The sequence below is a fragment of the Vipera berus genome (assembly GCF_964194415.1).
Source record: "Vipera berus genome assembly, chromosome: 1".
Taxonomy (NCBI): domain Eukaryota; kingdom Metazoa; phylum Chordata; class Lepidosauria; order Squamata; family Viperidae; genus Vipera; species Vipera berus.
The window spans coordinates 18,573,538-18,598,082 of NC_138202.1; positions in this window are offsets into that span (position 1 = coordinate 18,573,538).

The following is a 24,545-nucleotide window of genomic DNA, read 5'->3' on the forward strand; positions in this document are numbered from 1 at the left end:
GTTATATAGGTGTTGAAAGATAGAACCAAGGTAAAAATTAAACTTGATTCCATTTAAATGCGTGACATTTAAATCATGACAATTTAAATTGCATTATGACAATTCCCTACTTTTAAATTAATTCATCCCACCTGTCATCTTAAAATGACAAGTGGATAATAAATTTTATAGTGGGCCATCTTAAAGATCTCAGCACCCACATACAGAATGGCCCTGGGCCTCCAGTATTTTTGCTCTGATGAAAGTTGACCTTGGATGATGAGAAAGGTACCGTATTTTCTTGCATATAAGATGACTTTTTAACCCATGAAAATCTTCTCAAAAGTCAGGGGTCGTCTTATACGCTGGGTGCTAAAACTTTAGGGACAGGGCTGGCTGGAAAACCTGGAGCGGATCTCCCATTATGTCTGCGCAGGGAAAGCGGGACCAATTGAAGAAGAAGCTACAGTCTGTGATTTTTTACAGGCTGGGGTCTGGGCGTCTTTCCTTCTAAAGTTGAAGAGCAGCTGTAGTCTATCCCAACTTGAAAGGCAGGTGGAGAATGCAGCAGCCAGAGCAGCTGCTTAGCTCTAAGGACACATTTGACTCAGGAACTGGGCGGGCTGGCTGGAAAACCTGGAGCAGATCACCCATTTGGGAAAGCTTTAGAGTGAATTAGGAAAAGTTTAATCCACTTGCACTGTTTTATGTTTACATGTTTGATGACAAACAGCCTTATGTTTATAAGTGACAGTTTTCCTACTAAGTACCTGCATGTCATAAGCATTTGAATTAAAATTACCATATTAAAATCAAATCTGATGTTTTTTAATTTTTATTTGGTGTGCATTGGAAGAGGGGTAGTCTTATATGGTGAGTATAGCCCAAACCCTATAATTTAACAGGAAATGTAGGGGGTCGTCTTATACGCCGGAAAATACGGTATTGCCTTTTATCTTGTAGGAGTGGTTTACAGTGATATTTCCTGGAAAAGCTGATTTGCTGTAATTCTCAAGGGAAGGTGAAGGGAAACAGTGATGCTAATGTCATATTCAGGCAATTAAGGATCCCCTGTTGGGATGCTGAAGTAAGCTCAAGGAAGTCCCTGATTCCTAATATTGGTTTGCCTTCCATGTTCAGTGGAGTGAAGAGCAAATAAAGGTAAGTTCTCTGTTGTGACTTATGTGGAGCCTTCCTATCATCTATGACAGAGGTAGGCAACCTTGGCTCTTTTACGACTCATGGACTTCAACTCCCAGAGTTCCTGAGCCAGCCATGCTGAGGGGAAAGGGAGAGGTTTCCAAGCTAAGCCATGCTGGCTCAGGAATTCTGGGAGTTGAAGTCCACGAGTCATAAAAGAGCCAGGGTTGCCTACCCCTGATCTATGATAATCCTTTGCTTATCCCTTTCATCTTACATCTTTAAAAAATGCTGACAGGACATTTCATTCTTGATGTCTTCATTATTCAGCATTATTCAAATGTTGGTAAATAATAATGCATCCCAAATCTCTGACAGAAGAGAAAAAAAAACACTACTCCCAGATGATGTCTTGTCACTGTTATTCCAGTTTGCATTAGGCGGGTATTTGATTGGCATCATTTAATTTGCTTATATAGCAGGTATTGTTCTGAGATAGGATGACTAACCAAAAGTTATAGCATCAACCTTGTGAACTTTCAAGTTTCATTTTTCCGTTATGTATTCAAAATGGACAGTAATTAATATGTATATGTGTATGTATATGTATGAGTGTATGTATATGTATGGGTGTGTGTATATGTATTTATGTATGTATATAGCATGTGTACATGTGTGTTATATATGTGTATGGGTAGATATATACTTTATTTTGAGAGCAGGCAACAGAATTTCATTTTTAACGTGGGCTCACAGTGAAAAAAATGACAATAAAGGTTATCATCTTAAATAATATTTACTTAAATAAGTAACCATTTATTTTCTGTACAGCCATAATCATAGTTGAGCAATCTTCAAGAACACTTCTGAATTGGCCAGTCTAAAGCACTGATAGAAAATATAATCAAGTGTTACAAGTGGTAGGGAATGATTTGATATTCATGTACCATATCCTACACATTTTATTCTGGCAAAGATATATTATTAATCATTAGTTTGGACAGTTTAAATGGGGATTCAATACACTAAGTGAATATACAATAAGACAATCAGTTATTAATCTACCTACGGAACCATCTTCACCCTATTATATCAGCCTGTCCCACCCAGGTCAGGCAGGGGAAATATGTTGCAGATTCCATCAGTTAAAGTTCCATCACTCTGACTGGTGGGAAAAACCTTCACTGCTGTTGCCCCTGCCCTGCAGAACAATCTCCCTCAGAGATGAGGCTGGGACCCTTCACTCCTGGCCCTCTGGAAAGAAATTAAATAGCTCTATGGCCTCACGTAGGGAACCCAGAGGAGCTTGCAGCCGTGGGGCTCATTGGTCCCCTGAGAGCCCTCCCTTCTCTTTTTCAACTAATTTTAAAGGGATTTAAACATTTTTGCTTCGTTCCAAATTCTAAATTTTGAATTTTTATATGCTGTTTTTATATTTTAACATTTTATTGTATACCACCCAGAATCCCTTTCTGAGGGAGGTGGGCAGTTCAAAAATGTGAGAAATAAATAAAAATACAAAAAAACCCCACCCCTTTACTGTGGCTATAACGTATGTCTAGTGTGTGAGAAATAGATGTATCTCAGTAATATTGTTATCTATGGTATCATTGCCTTCATGTCTTAGTAGTGACTAGCCCCTTTGGCAACAGGATGCTGTACTTGGTGGATGTTTGGCTGGCTTTCCCACGGACAATTTCTCTTAATTCCCCCCAACCCCTGTACTTATTGGAAGCCTTCTTCCTGGGGCTTCTCTGCACCACTTTGCAAATAATTCAATGACTACCAGCAGAAGGCAAAAATCATCTAGCAATCCCATAGTAAATTGTATAGATCCATTTTGCAGATATTAAGATCAGGAAATAGCAAGCCATATTTCTGCCTCTAGGGCTGTTCAGCTCCATCTGCCGGGAGCCCCGAGGCAATTTCCTTTCACTCACCTTTGATTTCACATGCATCCAATCCCCTGGGGCAGAAATGCTTTTTGACATTTTCATGCAGTTGCTGTTATGGAAAAAAAAACTATTCAGAAACACTAATCACATTTGTAACAAGCAGAACTGACCATGGAAAGAAATTGATGGAGTGGAAAATATGGATGCTGTGCCACAGCCTGAAATTTTGTGTTGAGCCAATTCCTCCTGAATAGATTTGTGCACAAATGAATGTATGAGTGTTCAATCCACACTCTGATGCACTGAAGCACTTCCTCATAGATATATATTTAGACAGACATCTAGCTATTCTCTCTCTCTCTCTCTCGCACACACATACACACAGACACACACACAAACACATCTATCTATCTATCTATCTATCTATCTATCTATCTATCTATCTATCTATCTATCTATCATCTATCTATCTATCTATCTATCTATCTATCTATCTATCTATCTATCTATCTATCTATCTATCTATCTATCTATCTATCTATCATCCATCTCTCTCTCTCTCATCTCTCTCTCTCTCATCTATTATGTCTCATCCATCTCTCTTTCTCTATCATCTATCCATCCATCCATCCATCCATCCATCCATCCATCCCTCATCTACATTTTTATCAGCTCCCCCCGTTTCTTTCTCTCTCTCTCTCTCCCCCTCTCTCTTTCTTCATCCAATGGACAAATAAAAACTAATGCCATCAGAAACAGCACTGGGAGAGGCAAAACTGATTTTTCAGCTCAGCACCATTATACTTTTTACATAAGCTGCTGTTCCTTTGGTCAATGTGCTCTATATATACATGGGGCTTTACTTTCCATAATACCCACCCAACCTTCTAAATAGACTGCACAAAATTTAACAAAGGTATTTTCTTGGTCCTTTCAACTTTTTCAGTAATGACTGGTTATCTTTGGGCTTGATTCTGAAAATGGGATGCTTGTTCCCAGAAAACTCAGACATTTTTTTCCTGGGGTGTAGCCATATTGTTTTGCCAAACACCATTTTACTTTTCTCAAAAGTGGTTGAGAATGAAGTAAGATAACGAAGCCCAGTTTCTCTGAACCTTTCCCCAGATCCAGATTTTGAATAAGGATAGGTATTTCGGGTGTGAGCTGATGGATACGGTCAATTCAAGAGCTTTGGATTGAAGCTTGTTAAAATTATACAGGATGTTATTGAGGTCAGGTGTGTTTTAAGGCATGGGAAACTAGAAAGAATGTTTCTTACTGGTGGAGGTTTTAATAAGCATGCTTGCTTCCCCTAATGGTTTCTTCAAAGGCAGCCCTGGAGATGTTTGAGTATCATTTCTGTGCAGGAGATGAGGGAAATTCAGATTATATCCAGTAGTATCGTTCTATCAGCAAAATAACATCCACCAGGAAAACAGGCTCTCCCCCTCCACCCCTCCATCCCGCCTGTACATCTCTTGTATCTGTTCAAGATGGCTGAGAGATTTTGAAGCTGATTTCTGAAATGCTTAAAAGGTATGGAGACTAGAGGGAAGCTGTTGCATACTGTCTCTGCTGTCCTTTCTCTTGTCCTTTCATTTTTTTAAAATTCCTTCCAAATTAAAATATAATTCTATTCACAGAAGATATCTCTAAAGACTCTGTTGGTTTTTCTACTACCATCAAACCGTTTTCTGATTCGGAGATTCTTCATCTTTTCTCTCTCTTTCCTGTGGGAAAGATAGAGAATAGTCACTTTGTTTCAACTAGGGATCAAATTAACATTTATTAAACAACTTACAATGGCTTGTAAACAGATTTCCTTAATATTCCAAAACTCAGTCCTGGCCTTCCCTGACATAGCACACATCTCTCTCATACTTCGTTTGATATTTCTAATACCCAATTACAGAAACCCATCTGTATGAGTGGAAACGTGTCTATGTGCTGTAACCTGAGGGAAAGTTCAGAAATTAATTAGCAAACACATTGAATGACATATTACACGACTCAGAGAAAAAGTCGGGGAATGGAACATATTAAAATGATTTTTTTCTTGAAATAATGGTCAATTTGTGGTTGAATTATTTCTCTCTTTTCAAAAAAGGCACTCACAATTTTGGGGCATCGAGGGTTATATTCCAAAAAGATGTCTGGGATAAAGAGGTAGACAGTATTTAATTTAATTGACAATTAAAAATATACAGCATATAGGAAATATCAAATGCAGTTAAGAGGATGATTCCCTTTATATTTAAAGGGATGTAATGATATGTACAATTTCCTTGTAATCTTTAGCAAGGCTCTAGGGATCATTGCCAAGAGTTTGGGGAGGGGAGGAACAACATGCCACCCTGGGTTGGGGCTCTATTTTATCTATTTCTTTCAGTTCTGATATTCAGTTGGGTTCTTATGTGGGTCAGATTTTACCAGCTTGCCGTGACTATTATCCACAATCTGTCATAAAATGTGTGTGTGTGTGTGTTGCATTTTTTGCATTGCAGTCTGACACTTGATAATTGGAGTGATTACATGATCACAGCAGAGAATGTAGACAATTAATCCACACAACTGTAATGTAAATGAGAAATGCTTTAAAAGAGATGGCAAAGCTCTGTTTGTTTGCTTCTGTTTAATGTAGCGGGCATAGTGTCATTCTAAACACTAATTATCCCAAAGTTAGTACTGAAGAGAGGTTATACTACAGGTTTTATCATCATTAAATTGGGTGGCTGTACAAACTGAATAAACAAATAAATAAACAAAAAATATGTTGTAAGTTGTATTCACCCATTGTGATGACAGTGAATACAGTTTCAAATGCACTGTGGCTTGAAGAGCTACAGTGCCTGAATCTGGCAATTCGTGGGTCATTTTCTTCTTTCCAAGCAAGAAGTGATGCCAGCTGGAAGCCCACATTCTCAAAACTTACAGATTTCCGTAAATAAAAACTCAGCAAGGTATAGTGAAAGTTGTTCCTTTATTAATGTAAGAATTTTTCAGTGAAATTAATACAGGGAATACCTCCATGTTTCTTGATTGATTTACAGGTAGTTTTGGGGTAAAATGGCAATTGGCACTTTGACTACTGGTATCATTGTTAAGTGATACACTTTACCAATGTCACATGACCACATTACTTAGCAACAACAGTAATCCCGGCAATCCTGGTTGTTGTTATAATCCCAGGACCACTCAGGCTGTTAAGCTAGGACTGCAAAGTGATTGCAAAGTGGGTTGGAAGAGGTGGGAGTTCCAGGCAAGTAGATTGGTAGCTAAGAGTTGCAGGTGAGAGCCACAGATGCATCGATGCTACAGGCAGGCACAATTGAGCACAGGTGTGTGGGTGTTGTGTGTGGGTGCTGGAGACAGGTGCTACAGAGCACAGGTAGTTAGAAGGTGCTATGGGAGAGCATGTGGGTGCTTTTAGGGTAGATGGGTGCTACAGGAGGTGAGTGAATGCTATAGGCAGGTACCACAGAGCACATGCAGGCAGAAAATCAGCAGGAGCTGGAGTGACTTGGAACCTCCTGCTGGCTTCCCCATTGATTGTGTTTATGGCAAACCAGCAGGGAATGTTGGAAAACATGTGAGAACACTGTGATGGCAGAACTCTAAGGACCCAATGTTAAGTCCCCCTCATGCAGCACTGTGGTAACTTTGAATAGTCACTGAATGAGCAACTGTAACCCAAGGATTACCTGTACTGATTGATTACCTGTACTGATTGGTATATATGTAGGCTGCTGTAAGCTAACATCTACATCTGGAGCACACATGAATCACTATCTTCATCCACATTTTTGGTAAATATATCTTCAATATATTTCAACCTGCGACCGGCGTCAACGTCCCTCCGTCCAGTGCGCTCCCACAGAGAGGGCCTCCTCAGGGTGCCGCCGATCAAAGAATGCCGATTGGTGACCCCCAGGTGGAGAGCGTTCTCTGTGGGCGCGCCAGACCTTTGGAACAGCTTACCGGTTGAGCTCCGGACGGCCCCCGACCTTCGCTCCTTCCGGCGCGATCTTAAAACATTCTTTTTCGAACAAGCTGGCCTGGTCTGACGGGATGGGGTTGGGTTTTTAAAATTAGTTTTTAACTTAATATGTATTGATTTTATGGGCATGATGTTTAATTGGTTTTTAATGGTTTTTTAATTTTTGTATCTGATTTTTATTGTGTATTGCCCTGTTCACCGCCCTGAGTCCTTCGGGAGAAGGGCGGTATAGAAATCAAATTATTAAATTAAATTAAATTATTAAATTAAATTAAATATCTCAGTTCCTGAATACCCAGCTAAATACTCATGTTTCAAAAATTTCCTAAATATTGAGGATGGCGATCGTATTTCTGAGGAATATTGTTCCACACATGGTTTTGAAAGTGTGTGTAGATATGGTTCATATACCACATCAATCAATCAAATGGTTTCTTTAGTTCTAAACTGGTGTGTTGCATATACTCAATCACTATGGTTTGTAAATCATAGTTTATGGCTTATCATGTGTATGAACCTATCTGATTGAGATTTCCTACAAGAAAGCATGGAAGAAGCAATCCATGGCGTATTATAATAGGTAAACGTAGTTATATTGAATGTTCGCTTTGTTCAGATGAAGACAAATCACTCTTCATTCTGGGATTTCTTGTTGGATACAGTGTAAACTCAGAGGTGTTTCATACCTACTGAATAAATCAGAATCAGAATAGAGCTGGAAGGGACCTTGGAGGTCTTCTATTCCAGACCCCTGCTCAAACAGGAGATCCTACACCATTTCAGACAAGTTACTGTCCAGTCTATTCTTAAAAACCTTCAGTGATGAAGCACCTACAACAACTGAAGGCAAGCTGTTCCACTAGTTAATTGTCCTCACTGTTAGGAAGTTTCTCCTTAATTCCAGGTTGCTTCTCTCCTTGATTAGTTTCCATCTATTGTTTCTTGTCCTGCCTTCTGGTGCTTTGGAAAAATAAATTGACCCCCTCCTCCTTGTGGCAGTCTCTCAAATAGTGGAATATTGCTATCATGTCACCCCCTAGTCTAGGGGTAGGCAACCTTGGCTCTTTTATGACTCGTGGACTTCAACTCCCAGAATTCCTGAGCCAGCTATGCTGCCTCAGGAATTCTGGGAGTTGAAGTCCAGGAGTCATAAAAGAGCCAAGGTTGCCTACCCCTGCCCTAGTCATTCTTTTCTCTAGTCTGGCCTTAACTAATTCCTGCAACTGTTCTTCATATGTTTTAGTCTCCAGGTCCTTAATCATCTTGGTTGCTCTTCTTTACACTTTTTCCAAAGTCTCAACATCTTTTTTGTAATGCGGTACCCAAAACTGGATGTAGTATTCCAGGTGTGGTCTTACTAAGGTGTGGTCTTACTAAGGCTTACTAATACTTCATGTGATTCTGTTTATATAACTAAGGATTGTATTAGCTTTTTTGGCTGCTCCTGCACACTACTGGGTCATGTTTAAGTGATCGTCCACCAGGACTCCAAGGTCCCTCTCACAGTTACTGTTTTTGAGCCAGGTTTCACCTAATCAGTACTTGTACTTTTGGTTTTTCCTGCCCAGGTGTAAAACCTTGCTTTTCTCTACATTAAATTTCATTTTGTTGGATAGGGCCCATTGTTGAAGTCTGTCAATATATTTTTGGATCCTGAGCTTGTCTTCTGGGGTGTTGGCTATTCCTGCCAGCTTAGTGTCATCTGCAAATTTGATGAGTTCCCTTTGTATTCCCTCATCTAAGTCATTTATGAAGATATTGAAGAATATCTATAGGTTTAAGCTGAGAAGTTGGAACCACATTGTTATGACACAACCAAGGTATGAATAACAAGCCAAATTGAGATTGTTAGTCTGTGACAAATCTTTGAAAGTTAAAATAAATTATAGTGTTGCTTTGATATCTGTTCAGAACAGCAAGCACAGAGACTATAGACAACAGTCAGAAGCCCAGACCACATGACCAACCCATTTAGGGATCTGAAACCTGCCATGGACTCTTAACTAGATTCCACCATTCCATCATCTTCAGATCCTGAAGCAACTTTATTAAGAATCATGACTGCCCCATGTGGATTGTTCAAGAGTATGAGATTGCATGGATCAGATCTTGTTTGAAATAGACACATGACAGTACTTGAACATGTTTTCCAAAGCCATCATTGCTACCCTAACAAGTGCTAGAATTATACTTTATTGAAATAGACTGTAATAAGAGGCTGTTGCAAGCCTCATTGTGCTTTATCTCCATTCCATCTTATATCCTATTGAGTCCAGGAGAAGACTGCCTGAGGGTTTTTTTTGGAATACCATACTATGTTACAAAGCCCTCTTTGCTTATATGATTGTCCTTGCCCTTTCCCCTCAATGTCATCTTCCTGGTTCTCTATAGACCAGCACCTGAAAAGCACTAGAGGATCTAACAGAAGACATTTCATGAAAGAAGTGACTCAGAAGGAGGCCCTTCTATCTGATCTTATCAAATGGGCAGAACCAATTGAGAGAAGGAGGTTCTGAAGATGTTCAGATCAGTCTACTACCTGCTGTTTCCTTTAAGGAATTATACTTTTATATGGCTTTCTCTATAGGGACGCGGTGGCTCATTGGGTTAAGACGCTGAGCTTGTCGATCAGAAGGTCGGCAGTTTGGCGGGTTGAATCCCGAGTGCTGCATAACAGAGTGAGCGCCTGTTACTCGTCCCAGCTTCTGCCAACCTAGCAGTTCGAAAGCACATAAAAATGCAAGTAGAAAAATAGGGACCACTACGGTGGGAAGGTAACAGCATTCCATGCGCCTTTGGTGTCTAGTCATGCCGGCCACATGACCACGGAGACGTCCTCGGACAAGCGCTGGCTCTTCGGCTTTGAAACGGAGATGAGTCAGAAACGACTAGCACGCATGTGCGGGGGAACCTTTACCTTTACCTTTTTATGGCTTTCTCAGATATTTCTATACACAGAAGCTTTTACCCCCTTCTTCCTTTTTGACACTAACAAGTATCCTTTCTATTTTATCTTTTTTACCCATATGATATTATAGTTCTATTGCAATAACAACAACAACAACAAGAACAACAATGTATTGTTTTAATCCTATATTCCTCTCTAGGTCCATGGAAATGTTATAGTAAGGAAGAGCTGATAGCACAGTTTCAGAGAATAAAATAGCAACACTCTTAGTTGCAACTGAACCATCGCTTGGATTGGAAAACAGCAGTTGTGTCAAATCAGGAAAACACATGGATGGGTGCATTCATGATGGTTGGAATGGAAGAAAGTGTAATTTTTTCCTACCCTCAGAAGAAGTGAAGAACTTGTATTGGTAAGGGGTCAAGCAGAAAGCCTGGTTCTGTCCATGAATCCATAAGCATGAATCTTAAGTTGATTTTATGGTAGGACTAAATCTATATATGAGTGAATTCTTTTCTGCTCCTCCTGGCCTATGATATTATCACCTTACAAAACTAATTGAATTCCCCAGTTAGGTAGAGTCCCTTGCATGACGTTATTCTGTGTGGCATTTAAAATTTAATCACTTTGTGATGGAAGAGAGTACAGTACATGTCAACAGAGATGATCTAAGGGACCTCCCTCCAATTAAGACATGAAACCTCTCCCACAGAATTTGAGTGCAATAAGTAATCAGCCCTTCTTGATTAATGAATCATGACTGTTCAAACTAAAGTTGGTGCCAAAGCTACAAAATTGGGTGCTTTTCCCAAGGTTGTTTGGAAGATGGAGATTCTTTTGTTTCTGAAGAATAAGAATGTTGCTAGAAGTAAAAGTTGTGGAGCTATGAAACATTCCTCAGACATGATGAGGACTAAGAGAAAGTTTTGAAATTTTTAGAGAAAAGTCAGTAGCGGATGAAGATGGGGAAATAATTCCAGTCCAATCAGAGGGCTTTGAAAATATTGCTCTTTCCCCTGTCAGTCTTGTCTTTCTTTCCCTGCTACTTCTGGCCCTGGATTAAAGTGATGCCATATGTAAGTGGGCCTTGTCTGTGATGTCCCCCAGTTTTTTAAAAAAAATTCATTTAAAATGCTTTGGCTGTTTGTTAAAAAACATATTTTTAGTTAGGGGCCTCCACAGCATTGATGTGGGGGAAGAGTTGGCAGAATCTGGGGGTGGAGTAAAAAGAGGAATCAGCCTAGAGTCCCAAGCCCTCCTTGAGTGCTATTGACCTTTTTTACTCTAAGCAAGTGCTGACCATTGAGAAGATTCAAATAATGCCAGATTTTCTAAAGCCTGTTCCATCTCTCTATTTGTAATTTCTGTTTGTCAAGTTTCCACTTTGTCATCAGTTTAATTTCTCCCATTAAATGCCCTATAGATTCTTCAATTGTTTTGGTAACTTCTTCTTTCATCTCTATAAACTTTTCTTCCATTGTCTCTTCAAAAGCTTAATTTTGACAGATTTAACAGATTCAGCTGCCTGCTTTTCCATTTCCTCAAATATTTGCTATAGTATTTCTGGGATAATTCCTTTATCTGTTGTGTGGTCTAATAAACCTCCCCATTCCCTCCCCTTGCTTTGTATCTCTTTTCAATTTGTCTTTTCATAGTTTAGATGACACAATCTATCTCACATTACATTTATCTCCTTATTTTGTAACTTCCACCAGTTATCTTTTCTGTTTGTTGTCAAATAATCAACATTCCTAGGAAAGTCTAATCTTTCATTTAATTGAGACTAATGCCAAAAATACTTTTAAATATTTATCTTTTTGATTTATACATCCCCCTTTGACTGTTTATAACTTTTCATAGTCAAAATTTTGATTAAACTTTTTGCTGTTATTTTAAGGTCTTTTAATAGCACCATTTTCTTCTTTGCCTTATTTTTTGTAATCTGGAAGGAAGATGAATTGAACTGTTTTCAAAGACTGCCTTTAAATGTAAATGTCTGATTGAGGTTTATATTTGGTAGGCTCTTATATGGGTTCTTTTTAATTAGGGTTCACATTTTTCCCCCAAAAGAGAAAACATTGAAAGTCAGTATATTATATACTGACTTTTACACTGAAAGTCGGTAAGGAATTCCAATAGTTTAGGTTTTCTCAGATCTTTTTCTGGGCCATTGAGTTCAGTGGATAAACTAACAAAACAAAACAAAACAAAAATTGGAGAAAAACATTTCACTGATCTAGGAAGTGGGGAAAGAAGTAGGGATTCAAGTGGACATCCTGCCTCCAAATTTAGAGCATTGAAAAGGCTCTGAATCTGTGCATGATGGGAAAATATGCCAGCGTGCAAATAGACTTTATTGTCCTGATGTGATAAAATCTAGCATGGTAGATATTTTTTTGTGGATCTGCAAACTCCAAAACCTTTCCTGTTATTACTGCACAAATAAGATGCAGCCAGAAAAACGTGGACAGTGAAATGAAGTGTCTGAAGGTTGAAATTTCAAGAAAATCTTCCTCTTCTGTTATATGAAGGAAAAAATAAAGTGATAAATATCTGAGAGAGGACACCTTCCTAAGTGACCTGCAAGTAGATAGCGGGTTTTTCTATAAATCATTGTATATATAGAACAGCATTTTAAATACCCTAAGTTCAAATGAGGTCAGCTGTTGATTAACAGTGCATAGTTTCCCTGTGATTAGTCTCGAGAGAGGCGGTTGATTGGAAATGACATTTTGAAAGTTAACCTTGAAGCATTCAAGCTAAACTGACATATCTTTCTCCAGAGGTTTATCAAAACCTGATGGCTGATCTTTGTAAAATCACTAGTGAGGGGATTAGAAGGGACATTTGGTGCAACTTGGGGGTGTTTCCTGTCTTTATACAATGATTATGCCTGATTAACATGTTTTGTAGAAGCAGCAGTCTGAAAAAAATGTTCTGAAATAAGAAGATTGCTAAGACATGTATAGCACAAGAAATATGCAATTGCTACTGTGTATTCATGGTCTTGAGACCCACATCTCCTTGTCGGCAGTCTTCTGTTAAAAAACAAATTAACCAGGAGTTTTCAAGCTGCAGAATAAAGAGCGAGAGAGGGAGACTGCCTATCCACCTCATTTTTCCCCCCTTGTTCTTTCTCTTCCAGCTTGATTTAGTTTTTTGGCAGAGCAAAGCCTAATGGGGCTTATATGCAGAATCGCTGATTCTGATAGCACCAGCAACAGCAGATTGAGTTGCTGGACTGGCGGAAATTAAACCGATGGGGCAGAAATTCACATTGATTGCCATCACTATCTTCCAATTGCATCTCCTGCTGAAACACTGTCACATCTGGATCCCTTAATTGTACATTACCATTATGTTTGCCAAACCACAAGTGACAATTTGGAGCATTGGAAAAGGGGAAGTAATTGGATGGCATAATACTACACCTCCCTTTCAATGAAGATCTTTTCCTCCTTTCCCAGGGTGTAAATAGCTTTGTAGTTGCAAGTTTTAGGACAGAATCATTCTTGATGGAGAGGAACAAGGGAACTTCATTCACATGCCAGATCAGGTTTTGTGTGATGGACATGGCAGACGTCCAAGTGCTAGAAGGAGCAAGATGGGATCTGATTTTGCCCTTTCTCTAGTCTTTTTAAGAAAGATGTTACCTAGTTTACTCTCTGAGAAACACCTGTTTTCTTACAGATTTATCCAGGCTGTTTCTCTAGTTATGACTTACAGCATCTTCTAAGCATTAGCCAGCCATTAGTGAGGTGTTAGAAAGCCTATCCTTAATACAGTCAGCACAATGATGGTTGGATAACTTTAATAGTAGGGTTCCAATGATAGTTTTTAGGGTCTGATGGGGTGTGTGTGTCACCTGCTGATAGCACCATATTTTTGATACCAGGAACAGAAGCTGTACCTTCCATGTCAAATAAACTTCCCAATGAAAATTAGATAGGTCTCTGAGGACAGGGTTTTTTTGCTAAAAAGAAAAAGAAAAAGCTGTTTGCCTAGGCCAGGGCTAGGGAATCATGGCTCTTTTATGACCTGTGGACTTCAACTCCCAGAATTCCTGCTGGCTCAGAAATTCTGGGAGTTGAAGTTCACAAGTCATAAAAGGGCCCTGGTTCTCCACCACTGGCCTAGGCCAGGGCTTTTCAACCAATGGTATGGGTACTACCTGTGGTACATTGGCACCTGGCAGGTGGTACGCGACCATCCTAGAAAAGTGGTAGTGGGGGAGGGGAATGAGCTGAACCGGTGGCAGCACCGCACAAGCCTGAGTGAGAGATGGCTGGAGCTGCAGGGCTGTCAGGGCTCAGTGGAAGCGCCAGGATCAGCACCAGGCTCCAGCTGGAATGTTGCAGCATCTCCAGGGTCTTGTGATTTACATTCAGATCCTTGGCAACTGATTCATATTTATGATGGTCACAGTGTCCCAGAGTCATGTGAAGTGACCAAAATCTGCTGCAACCACCCAGCAGATGGGGAGAATAAAAACCAACCCCCCCCACACACCCCTACTGCCAATCCTCAACAGAAATGCTCACAACAATGAAAACCTCGGACAGGAGGAAGAGCACCGCCGGGTGGGCAGGTAGGTGTCTTGCTCGGCTGTGGCTTGGGGGGCACTTTTTCAGTGCCATTGTAACTTCGAACAGTCACTAAGTGAACTGTTGTAAGTCGAGGACTAGCTGTACTGCATCACCTTATTCCTTTTTCTCTTTTTTTGGTCATCAAGTTTTTGACACCTTGCTAGGCGACTGGTGATACTCGGATGTTGCCATATCCTAAAAGTGCTACAATGGGTGAAAAGGTTGAAAGGCCCTGGCCTAGGCTACCTCTTGATCATCCTATTTCCTTCTTAAATCAGTATCCTAATTGTAATGTATTGGGATTTTACTTAAACTGTTTCACATGTCTGTTTGAATGCTGCTTAAGGTTGCTCAATTGGTGTGTCTGGGTAATGGTCACTGACTAGCCAGACTTGCTGTCTCCAAGAAGATCATTGGATGATTTGGGGTGGGAATGGGTTCCTTTAAACCTATTGGCCATCGCCTAGTGGCCAACCGTATAAGTAGCTGTGCAGAAGCCTCTGTTTCAGTTCTGTTCCTGTTTGCCTCAATAAAGCAATGTTCCTGTTTGCAACCTCTCATCTCGCTTATTGCCAGCAAAGAACTCACTACACAACACTAATGACCATCTTTTATGCAGGATACTATGAATGATGTTTATGATTGCAGTTTATTTTAGGGAAAATATACTGTCATTTTCTTAAAAAGGAAAAGTGGTATCGAAGTACTCCAAATAAGTAATGATAGTCCTTGACTTACAACAGTTCATTTAGTGACTGTTAAGAGTTACCATGGCACTGGAAAAAGTGACTTATGGCCATTTTTCACACTTACAACTGCTGTAGCATCCCCATGGTCACGTGAGCAAAATTCAAGTGCTTGGCAACCGACTGATGATGTTGCAGTGTCCCAGGGTCATGTGATCTCCTTTTTCAACCTCCCAAGTCATTGGGGAAGCTGGATTCACTTAGCAACAGTGTTACCAACTTAACAACGTCAGTAATTGACTTAACAAATGTGGCAAGAAAGGTTGTAAAATGGGGCAAAATTTGCTTAACAAATGTCTCACTTAGCAACAGAAATTTTGGGTTCAATTGTAGTCATAAGTCAAGGACTGCCTATAATCCTAGTAGCTGTGGGGGAACAAAGCCAGTAAAAGGTTGCACTCATATTAGAAGTAATCCTTGACTTATGCCCACAGTTGGGACAAAAAAATTCTGTTGCTAAACCGGGTGGTTAACTGAGCCTATCTGATTTTATAACCTTTTTTGCCATGATTGTAATGCAATTTACGGCAGTTAAGTGAATCACAAAATCGTTGTCACCTTTAAAGCCCTTCATGGCTCGTACTGTCTCTTGCTGGTCACATCTACCCAACCCACTAGAGCAGGGAGGCAAGGAATATTGGAGGTCCCGTCACCTAAGGAGGTACATCTGGTGGGACCCAGAAGAAGGACCTTCTCTGTGGTGGCTCCCTCCCTCTGGAACATCATCCATTCGGAAATTAGACTGGCCCCCACTCTGACACTCTTTTGGGAGACCCTGAAGACCTTTTTCTGCCAGCAGACCTTGGGAACCCTGAGCGGGATGGAGTGTGTTAAATGTGTGTTGTTGCCATGTTGGGGGGGCAGTTGGTTTTTTTATTTTATTATTTTTATTATTTTTATTTCTTTTATATTTTTTCCTGTCCTTGAGTCGCCATGTGCAAGTAGGTGGCGATATACATTTTCGAAAATAATAATAAAAAAATAAACCAATTCCAGCTTCCCCCATTGAATTTGCTTGTTGGAAGTTGGTGGGGATGATCACAAATTGCAATCACATAATCCCAGGATGCTGCAGCAACCATCAAAATACAGGCTGATTGCCAAGCACCCAAATTTTGATCATGTGACTGTGGGAATGGTGCAATGGTTGTAAAGTGCAAGGACCAGTTGAAAGTCCCTTTCTTCAGTGCCATTGTAACTTTGAATGGTGGCCAAATGAATGGTTGTGAATAGAATAGAATAGAATAGAATAGAATAGAATAGAATAGAATAGAATAGAATAGAATAGAATAGAATAGAATAGAATAGGTTTATTGGCCAGGTGTGATTGGACACACAAGGGATTTGTCTCCAGTGCATAAGCTCCCAGTGTACCTATAAACAGCAGGTAATAGGTCATAGGTCATAATCATAGTTACAATCATTAATCATAAGTTAAATCTGTACTTCCTGGGGAATGAGATGTCTCATCACTGCTTTCCTTAGTTCTGTATTCCCCACCTTTATTTTTAAACCTGTCAGAATCAATTTGGAGAGTCATAGAGGGGCATCTGGTTGCTTAATTTGTTATTTCAGCTCATTCTACATTTTTGCATATAGCCAGTTACCTTAAAAAACAACTTATCAACAAAGCAACTAAAGAGTGACATTTATATTTGGCAGCCACATAATAGAAGACTTTTCTCTCTCCGTGGGCCCTATAAAATGTGTGGGCACTAACCCTCATAGAACGCATTGTGGTAGTCTAACTGACATGTAACAAAGACAAGGATATGACTGACTTAGGAATGGCCGCAATTGACCTGCAAAAATAGCTGTGTAAATGTATCAAGAATGTCTTTCACAGTTGAAATAACATTTGCTAGGAGACAGATGTTCTCTGCTGTTGCTCCTTCCTTTCAAATCCTGTGCTTTGAAATTAATAAAGGTAAAAGGTAAAGGTTCCCCCGCACATGTGTGCTAGTCGTTTCCGACTCTAGGGGCCGGTGCTCATCTCCGTTTCAAAGCCGAAGAGCCAGCGCTTGTCCGAGGACATCTCCGTGGTCATGTGGCCGGCATGACTAGACGCCAAAGGCGCACGGAACGCTGTTACCTTCCCACCGTAGTGGTCCCTATTTTTCTACTTGCATTTTTACGTGCTTTCGAACTGCTAGGTGGGCAGAAGCTGGGACGAGTAACAGGCGCTCACTCTGCTACGCGGCACTCGGGATTCGACCCGCCAAACTGCCGACCTTCCGATCGACAAGCTCAGCGTCCTAACCCACTGAGCCACCGCGTCCCTAGAAATTAATATATGTCTTTAAACCTAACATTGCATTAGCCAGCTTTCTATAGAAGAGAATATATGTAGCTCAGGGTTGAACTGTGGAGTCCTTTGTGCTGTCTATGCTTGATTGCTTTCTTGCAGGTATGTTATTACCTAGCTGGGTAACTAGTTTTAACAAACTAGTTTGTTTCTGCAGGAAAACAACCAATCTCAGACAGCACCAAGGACTCCACAATGGCTTCCTAATATTGTGGAAATAGATTTATTTTCTTAGTCCTGCTACTGTACTAGTAATTTCGTACTCTGAAGAAATTTTCATAAGCTAGCAAGTGGAGGAGATATGTAAAATAAATGGCTATTGTAAGAGAATTGAAAATGGAAAAATTTTTTGCATGTTGGGTGGAATTGCTATATATATTCTTCACTGATGGAATTTCTAATGTGGCAATTGACTACATTAGAGTCAATTAGAGAATAGTAGCATTTTGGTCAGTTAATACTTTGAGTTGTGTCATGAATAGTGATTTGCTGTAGCATTACAACATGTTTTTAATTCTAGCCATGTCCAATAATCCAGAAAAGCCAAGGATCTCTACTTTATCAGCCAACTTGGCTGCTGCAGCAATAAGCTGAAAATTATAGCTGATGGAGCTACAACTGAAGGAGACTCTCTGTTTCTATTCTAACTGATGGAAAATAGAAAAGGAACAAATTATTACTTCGACACTTATACTTCTAATCTGTTATTTTGTCTTTATATGCTGTACTAACTGGTAGATGGCATGTCCCAAAGATGCTTTTTTCAAAAGGCAATCGGACTGTTTTTTCCTTGAAGACATTTTGCTTCTCATTCAAGAAGCTTCTTCAGTTCATTCTGAATGAACTTCAATTCATTCAGAACTGAAGAAGCTTCTTGAATGAGAAGCAAAATGTCTTCAAGGAAAAAACAAAATCCAGTAGCCTTTGAAAAAGCAGCTTTGGGACAACCATGACCTGGATGACTGAGAATCTCAATAGCCTGGCAGATGGCATTTTCTCATTATTCTTAAGGATCCTCATGTTCAGTAAAGATTTCCTTGAGCTCTGACTAACTACTATATACATGTTTTTTGGGGTAGCAGTAGAGTTGATTTTTTCCACTGCTTTCTTCTGGAATATTTTGTAGATTCCCAATCTACCATCCTAAATCCTGGTAGTGTCTCATCCAAACACCTGCTTAGCTTTCTGAATAATTAAGATTGTTTCTAGCCATGAGTTAAGAGAAGAGTTTGAGTTCAATCTGGTCACAGGCTGAGATTCTTCAGTGCTTAATATATTCTTATTCTTATTCTTATTCTTATTCTTATTCTTATTCTTATTCTTATTCTTATTCTTATTCTTATTCTTAATAATAATAATAATAATAATAATAATAATAATAATAATAATAATAATAATAATAATAATAATAATAATAATAATAATAATAATAATAATAATAATAATAATAATAATAAATTGGAAGGGATCTTGGAGGTCATCTAGTTCAACCCCCTGCTCAGGCAGGAAACCCTATACCATTTCAGCCAAATGGCTGTCCTGTCTCTTTTTAAAAACTTCCAGTGTTGGAGCATTCACAGCTTCTGGAGGCAGGTTGTTCCACTGGTTAATTGTTCTAACTATCAGGAAGTTTCTCCTTAGTTCTAGGTTGCTTCTTTCCTTGACTAGTTTCCATCCGTTGCTTCTTGTCCTGCTTTCAGGTGCTTTGGAGAATAGCTTGACTCTCTCTTCTTTGTGGCAGCCCCTGAGATATTGGAAGACTGCTATCATGTCCCCCCTCGTCCTTCTCTTCATTAAACTAGACATACCCAATTCCAGCAGCCGTTCCTTGGTTTTTTTGCAATTGTTTTGCCTACTTAGATTGTTTTGAGATAGAGTCAGCTTAGTCAATAGCTTATGATATTGGTCAGAGGTAAAGAGTTTGGAAAGACAGATACTTTTTATTTTTTGCTTATTAAACAAATCTTGAAGAGGGAGTTCTAATGAAAAAGTACAATAAAATTGCTCCAGTCAAACAGAAATGAGGGGATGGATGATCAAAAGGAAGGATTAAGAAACTGAAAAGAGTAAGAGCAAGTTTCTGGAGAATTACAGAAATGAGACAAACAAGGAAATGAGAAGGAAGGGAAAGAAAGCATATTTATTGTATATGCATTGTTGTTGCTGTTCTACATTGCATATGCATGCTGATTGCTCAGTTGCTCTTGTTGCTTTTGATTTCTTTTCATTGTGTGGAAGTTCTTTCTGACTCTGGAGCATTTACATACCGTATTTTCTGGCGTATAAGATGACTGGGCGTATAAGATGACCCCCCAACTTTTGAGATGATTTTCAAGATTTTTCGTCTTATACACCGGAAAATCAGCGAGACCGGGAAGGCACGCCCTCCCCTCTCACTGTGGAGGAAGCAGGGCAGGCTGGCGTCTGGCAGGAGCCAGCAGGGCAGTCCTGCACACGCGCGCGCTCCCCGGCTGTTAAGGAGCACTCCTTAGCAGCTGGGGAGTGCGCGCATGTGCAGGACTGCCCTGCCAGCTCCCACCCGACGCTCTTCCCTCTTGAGGCAGCATCCCCGAGGACTCCTTAAGAGCTGGGGAGCGATGCTGCCTCAAGAGGGAAGAGCGTCGGGCGGGAGCCGGCAGGGCAGTCCTGCACACGCGCACACTCCCCGGCTGCTAAGGAGCGCTCCTTAACAGCCGGGGAGCACGCGCGTGCGCAGGACTGCCCTGCCGGCTCCCGCCAGACGCCAGCCTGCCCTGCTTCCTCCACAGTGAGAGGGGAGGGCATGCCTTCCCGGGCTCGCTGATTTTCTGGCGTATAAGACGACTGGGCGTATAAGACGACCCCCCAACTTTTGAGATGATTTTCATGGGTTAAAAAGTCGTCTTATACGCCGGAAAATATGGTAGTTCTCAAAAATGAATTTTTTCCTTTTGGTTCTCTGCTTTTCTCCCAGAGCTGTTTTTGAATGTGTCCTGTTTGAACTATCTCTGCTCTTTCTGTTCCCATATTTTCCTCTGTGGACAATCATTTTGGAACAGTCACAATTGTTTTTTAATTCATTTTCATTCCTTCCTCACTCTGATTTCTTTCTTTTGTCTTAATTTTTGTTGCTATAATTTAGCTTTTTTTTCTGCATTGTGTGTCTACCTCTGAACTTCCAAACTGCTATGATGCTGCTAATTTGGTCATGAAAGGTTTTTGGTGCCCTCTGAGCTTGGCTGTTTTCTTGCAGATGTTTTATTATTTAAACTAGGTAATAATTAGATAAGTAGACTAGTGCTAGTCTAGCACTGATGATATTACCTAGTTTGGTGATGAAACGTCTGCAAGAAAACAAGCAAGCTCAGAGACCAGCAAGGACCCCTCATTTCAACCCTTTATTGATTTGGTTATATATGTAGCATAAACAGCAAAGGCCCCACCAAACAACAATCCCTTTGTCTCACACACATCCCTTCACATGCATACAACATGCATATCCCAAAGAAAGAAAGGCAGAGAAGAAGAGAGCACACCATTGTCCATCAGCCAAGTGGAGGAAAGGAGTTAAGAGACCCTAGGTTCATAAAATCACAGGACTGAAAGGGATGTTGGAGGTCTTCTAATCCAGGGCTTTTCAACCTTTTCACCCATTGTACCACTTTTAGGATATGGCAACATCCGAGTACCACCAGTCGCCTAGCAAGGTGTCAAAAACTTGATGCCCCCCCCCCAAAAAGGAAAAAAGTGATGAAGTACAGGTAGTCCTCAACTTACAACAATTCGCTTAGTGACTGTTTGAAGTTACAATGGCACTGAAAAAAGTGGCCCCCAAGCCACAGCTGAGCAAGACACCTGCCTGCCCACCCAGTGGCGCTCTTCCTCCTGTCCAAGGTTTTCATTCTTGTGAGCATTTCTGTTGAGGATTGGCAGCGGGGGTGGGGTGTGTTTGGTTTTTATTCCTCCCCCACTGTGCTGGGTGGTTGCAGAAGGTTTTGGTCACTTCACATGACCCTGGAATACTGTGACCGTCATAAATATGAATCAGTTGCCAAGCATCTGAATGTAAATCACAAGACCCTGGAGATGCTGCAACATTCCAGCTGATTGGTGCTTCTTCTGGGCTCAGCAGATGTGCCGGGATCAGCGCCAAGCTCCAGCTGGAGTCTGGTGCTGATCCTGGTGCTCCCACTGAGCCCTGACAGCCCCAAAGAAGTGCCAATCATCTGGAAAGTGGTGCTGATCCTGACGCTTCTGTTGAGCCCTGACAGCCCTGCAGCTCCAGTTGTCTCTCGCTCAGGCTTGTGCAGTGCTGCCACCAGTTCAGCTCATTCCCCTCCCCCACTACCACTTTTCTAGGATGGTCACGTACCACCTGCTAGGTGCCAATATACCACAGGTGGTACCCATACCACTGGTTGAAAAGCCCTGGACTAGTCCAACCCTTTCCAAGGCAGGAGTCCTTTTTCTCTCCCAGACGAATAATTGTTCATTGTTTTCTTGAAAACTGCCAGCAATGAAGCACCTGCAACTTCAGGAGGCAAGCTGTTCCATTGATTAGTTCAGGGGTCTTCAAACTTGGCCCTTTTATGACTTGTGGACTTCAACTCCCAGAATTCCTCAGTCAGGAAATTTCTCCTTAGTTCTAAAAAAACCTGAGTTCTAAAAAACTCTTGGTGGGTGGATCTCAGCTTTTGCAGTGCCTTCAATCAGTTATATTTCAAAGAGGCCAAGGTATCTGTTGTGTAATGAGTTCTTCGCGCAGGAAAGGAGACGAGGCAAGTGAGTTCAACAAAGCTCATGGTTTATTGCTTGCAGGATCTGAACTGAGAATTGGGCTGCAGCTTGCAGCAATTAATAGCTTGGCCCCTAGGCGGCAGCCAATAGGTTTAAAGCAACCCATTGCCGCCTAGGGACAGCCAATAGCAGCACTGGAGACCTGGAGTCTGGGTTGCTGGAGAGCTGTTAGCTGCTCCAGCTTACCACGTGGTGTTACAACTGAGCCCAGTACATAACACCCCTCCCCTCTTAGATCAGACAACATTTATTTATTTATTTATTTATTTAATTGATTTTATATACTGCCCTATTCCCGAAGGACTCAGGGCGGTTTACAGGGCGAGTTAAAACAATACAAATAAGTACACTTTAAAATAGAATTAAATAAGACTAGCCCACAATTAAACAAATTAAAATTAAAATTAAAATTAAAATTAAAATTAAAATTAATTAAAATTAATTAAAATTAAAATTAAAATTAAAATTAAAATTAAAATTAAAATTAAAATTAAAATTAAAATTAAAATTAAAATTAAAATTAAAATTAAAATTAAAATTAAAGTTAAAATTAAAATTAAAATTAAAATTAAAATTAAAACCCCCTCAGTCCAGGCCAGCAAGATCAAACAAAAAAGTTTTAAGGTCCTGGCGAAACGAGCGAAGGTCTGGGGCAGTCCGAAGTTCTACCGGCAGTTCATTCCATAGGGCAGGCGTGCCCACAGAGAATGCCCTCCCCCTTGGAACCATCCGTCGGCATTCCCTAACCGGTGGAACCCTAAGGAGGCCCTCCCTGTGGGAACGCACAGGACGCTGGGAGGCTGATGCTGGCAGCAGGTGCTCCCTGAGATAATCCGGACCCATGCAATTTAGGGCTTTATAGGTCATCACCAGCACCTTGAATCTCACCCGGAGGAGAATTGGAAGCCAATGCAGCTCGCGGAGAAGAGGTGTTACATGAGAGTATCGAGAAACTCCCATTACTACTCGCGCAACTGCATTTTGCACCAGCTGAAGCCTCCGAGTGGTCCTCAAGGGCAGCCCTATGTAGAGAGCGTTGCAGTAGTCTAACCGGGAGGTAACGAGTGCATGAGTGACTGTGCGTAGGGTATCTCGGTCCAAATAGGGTCGCAACTGGCGCACAAGGTGAATCTGGGCAAAAGCCCCCCTTATCACAGCTCCTATATGATCTTCCAAAGTGAGCCGTGAATCCAGGAGAACGCTCAAGTTACGAGCCCTGTCAACGGGGGGTAGCACCTCATCCCCCATCGTTAATGATGGACAAAAATGATTCACCCGAGATGCCGGTATGTACAGCCACTCAGTCTTGGAAGTCTCATCATAGCAATAATTGGCAAACAGTACAAGTTACAAGACTTAACATCATAGCAACTTTTGTAAAACAATACAAGTTACATTATAGCATCAGTTAGCCCGAATGAATAGACTTCCATTATAGCACACGAGACAGTCACACGAGACAGTTAACATCATAGCTCCAATACTGTTTCAGTATAGTGACAAGTTACAGTACAGGCAACATTATAGTTCCTTTATTTTACAACATAATCAGTTAGATAAGAAGGAGGCTTGCGTGCCCTTGTGGAACGCCTTGGGGTTCCAGTCACTTTCTGGTCTACCAGACATTGGCCAGGTAGATCAATGTCCCTTGATGCACTTGAGTCAAAGGAATTAGATGATCTCTGGCTGGCCTCTCCAGGTTGGCCCACCCCAGAGTCATACTGATCAGCAGAGTTGGCACAGCATTTGTTAAAGTCTGGTTGGCTTGCTCCTTCAGGGGATCCATGTTGCACTTCTGGACTCTCCTCCTCTACGCCCAGTTCCTCATTGCTTAAGAAGGAAGAGTCTTGAGAGTCCATGTATGGGCTGGCTTGGCTGCAAGCTTGGGGACTTTGAGAGGGACTTATGACGCAATCCTCACTTAGTGGTCATTCTGGAAACCATTTTCTGAGTTGATCAATGTGGTGTCTGACAACTCACCCTCCCTCCAGCCCCACTTCGTAAGAAAGGGGACCAGATGATTTGGTAATTTTACCAGGAACCCACAGATTTCCATGTCCATAGTTTCTGGCCCATACCCAATCACCCACTTGCAGCCCCCTTGGGGGTTTTGGTTGAGAGGCTTCTGCTGCCACTCTATCTGGATGCAACCTGTCCAGTTTAGTGATCAGTCGCCTCCCCCAATGAAGTTCTGCAGGACTTTTGCCTGTAGC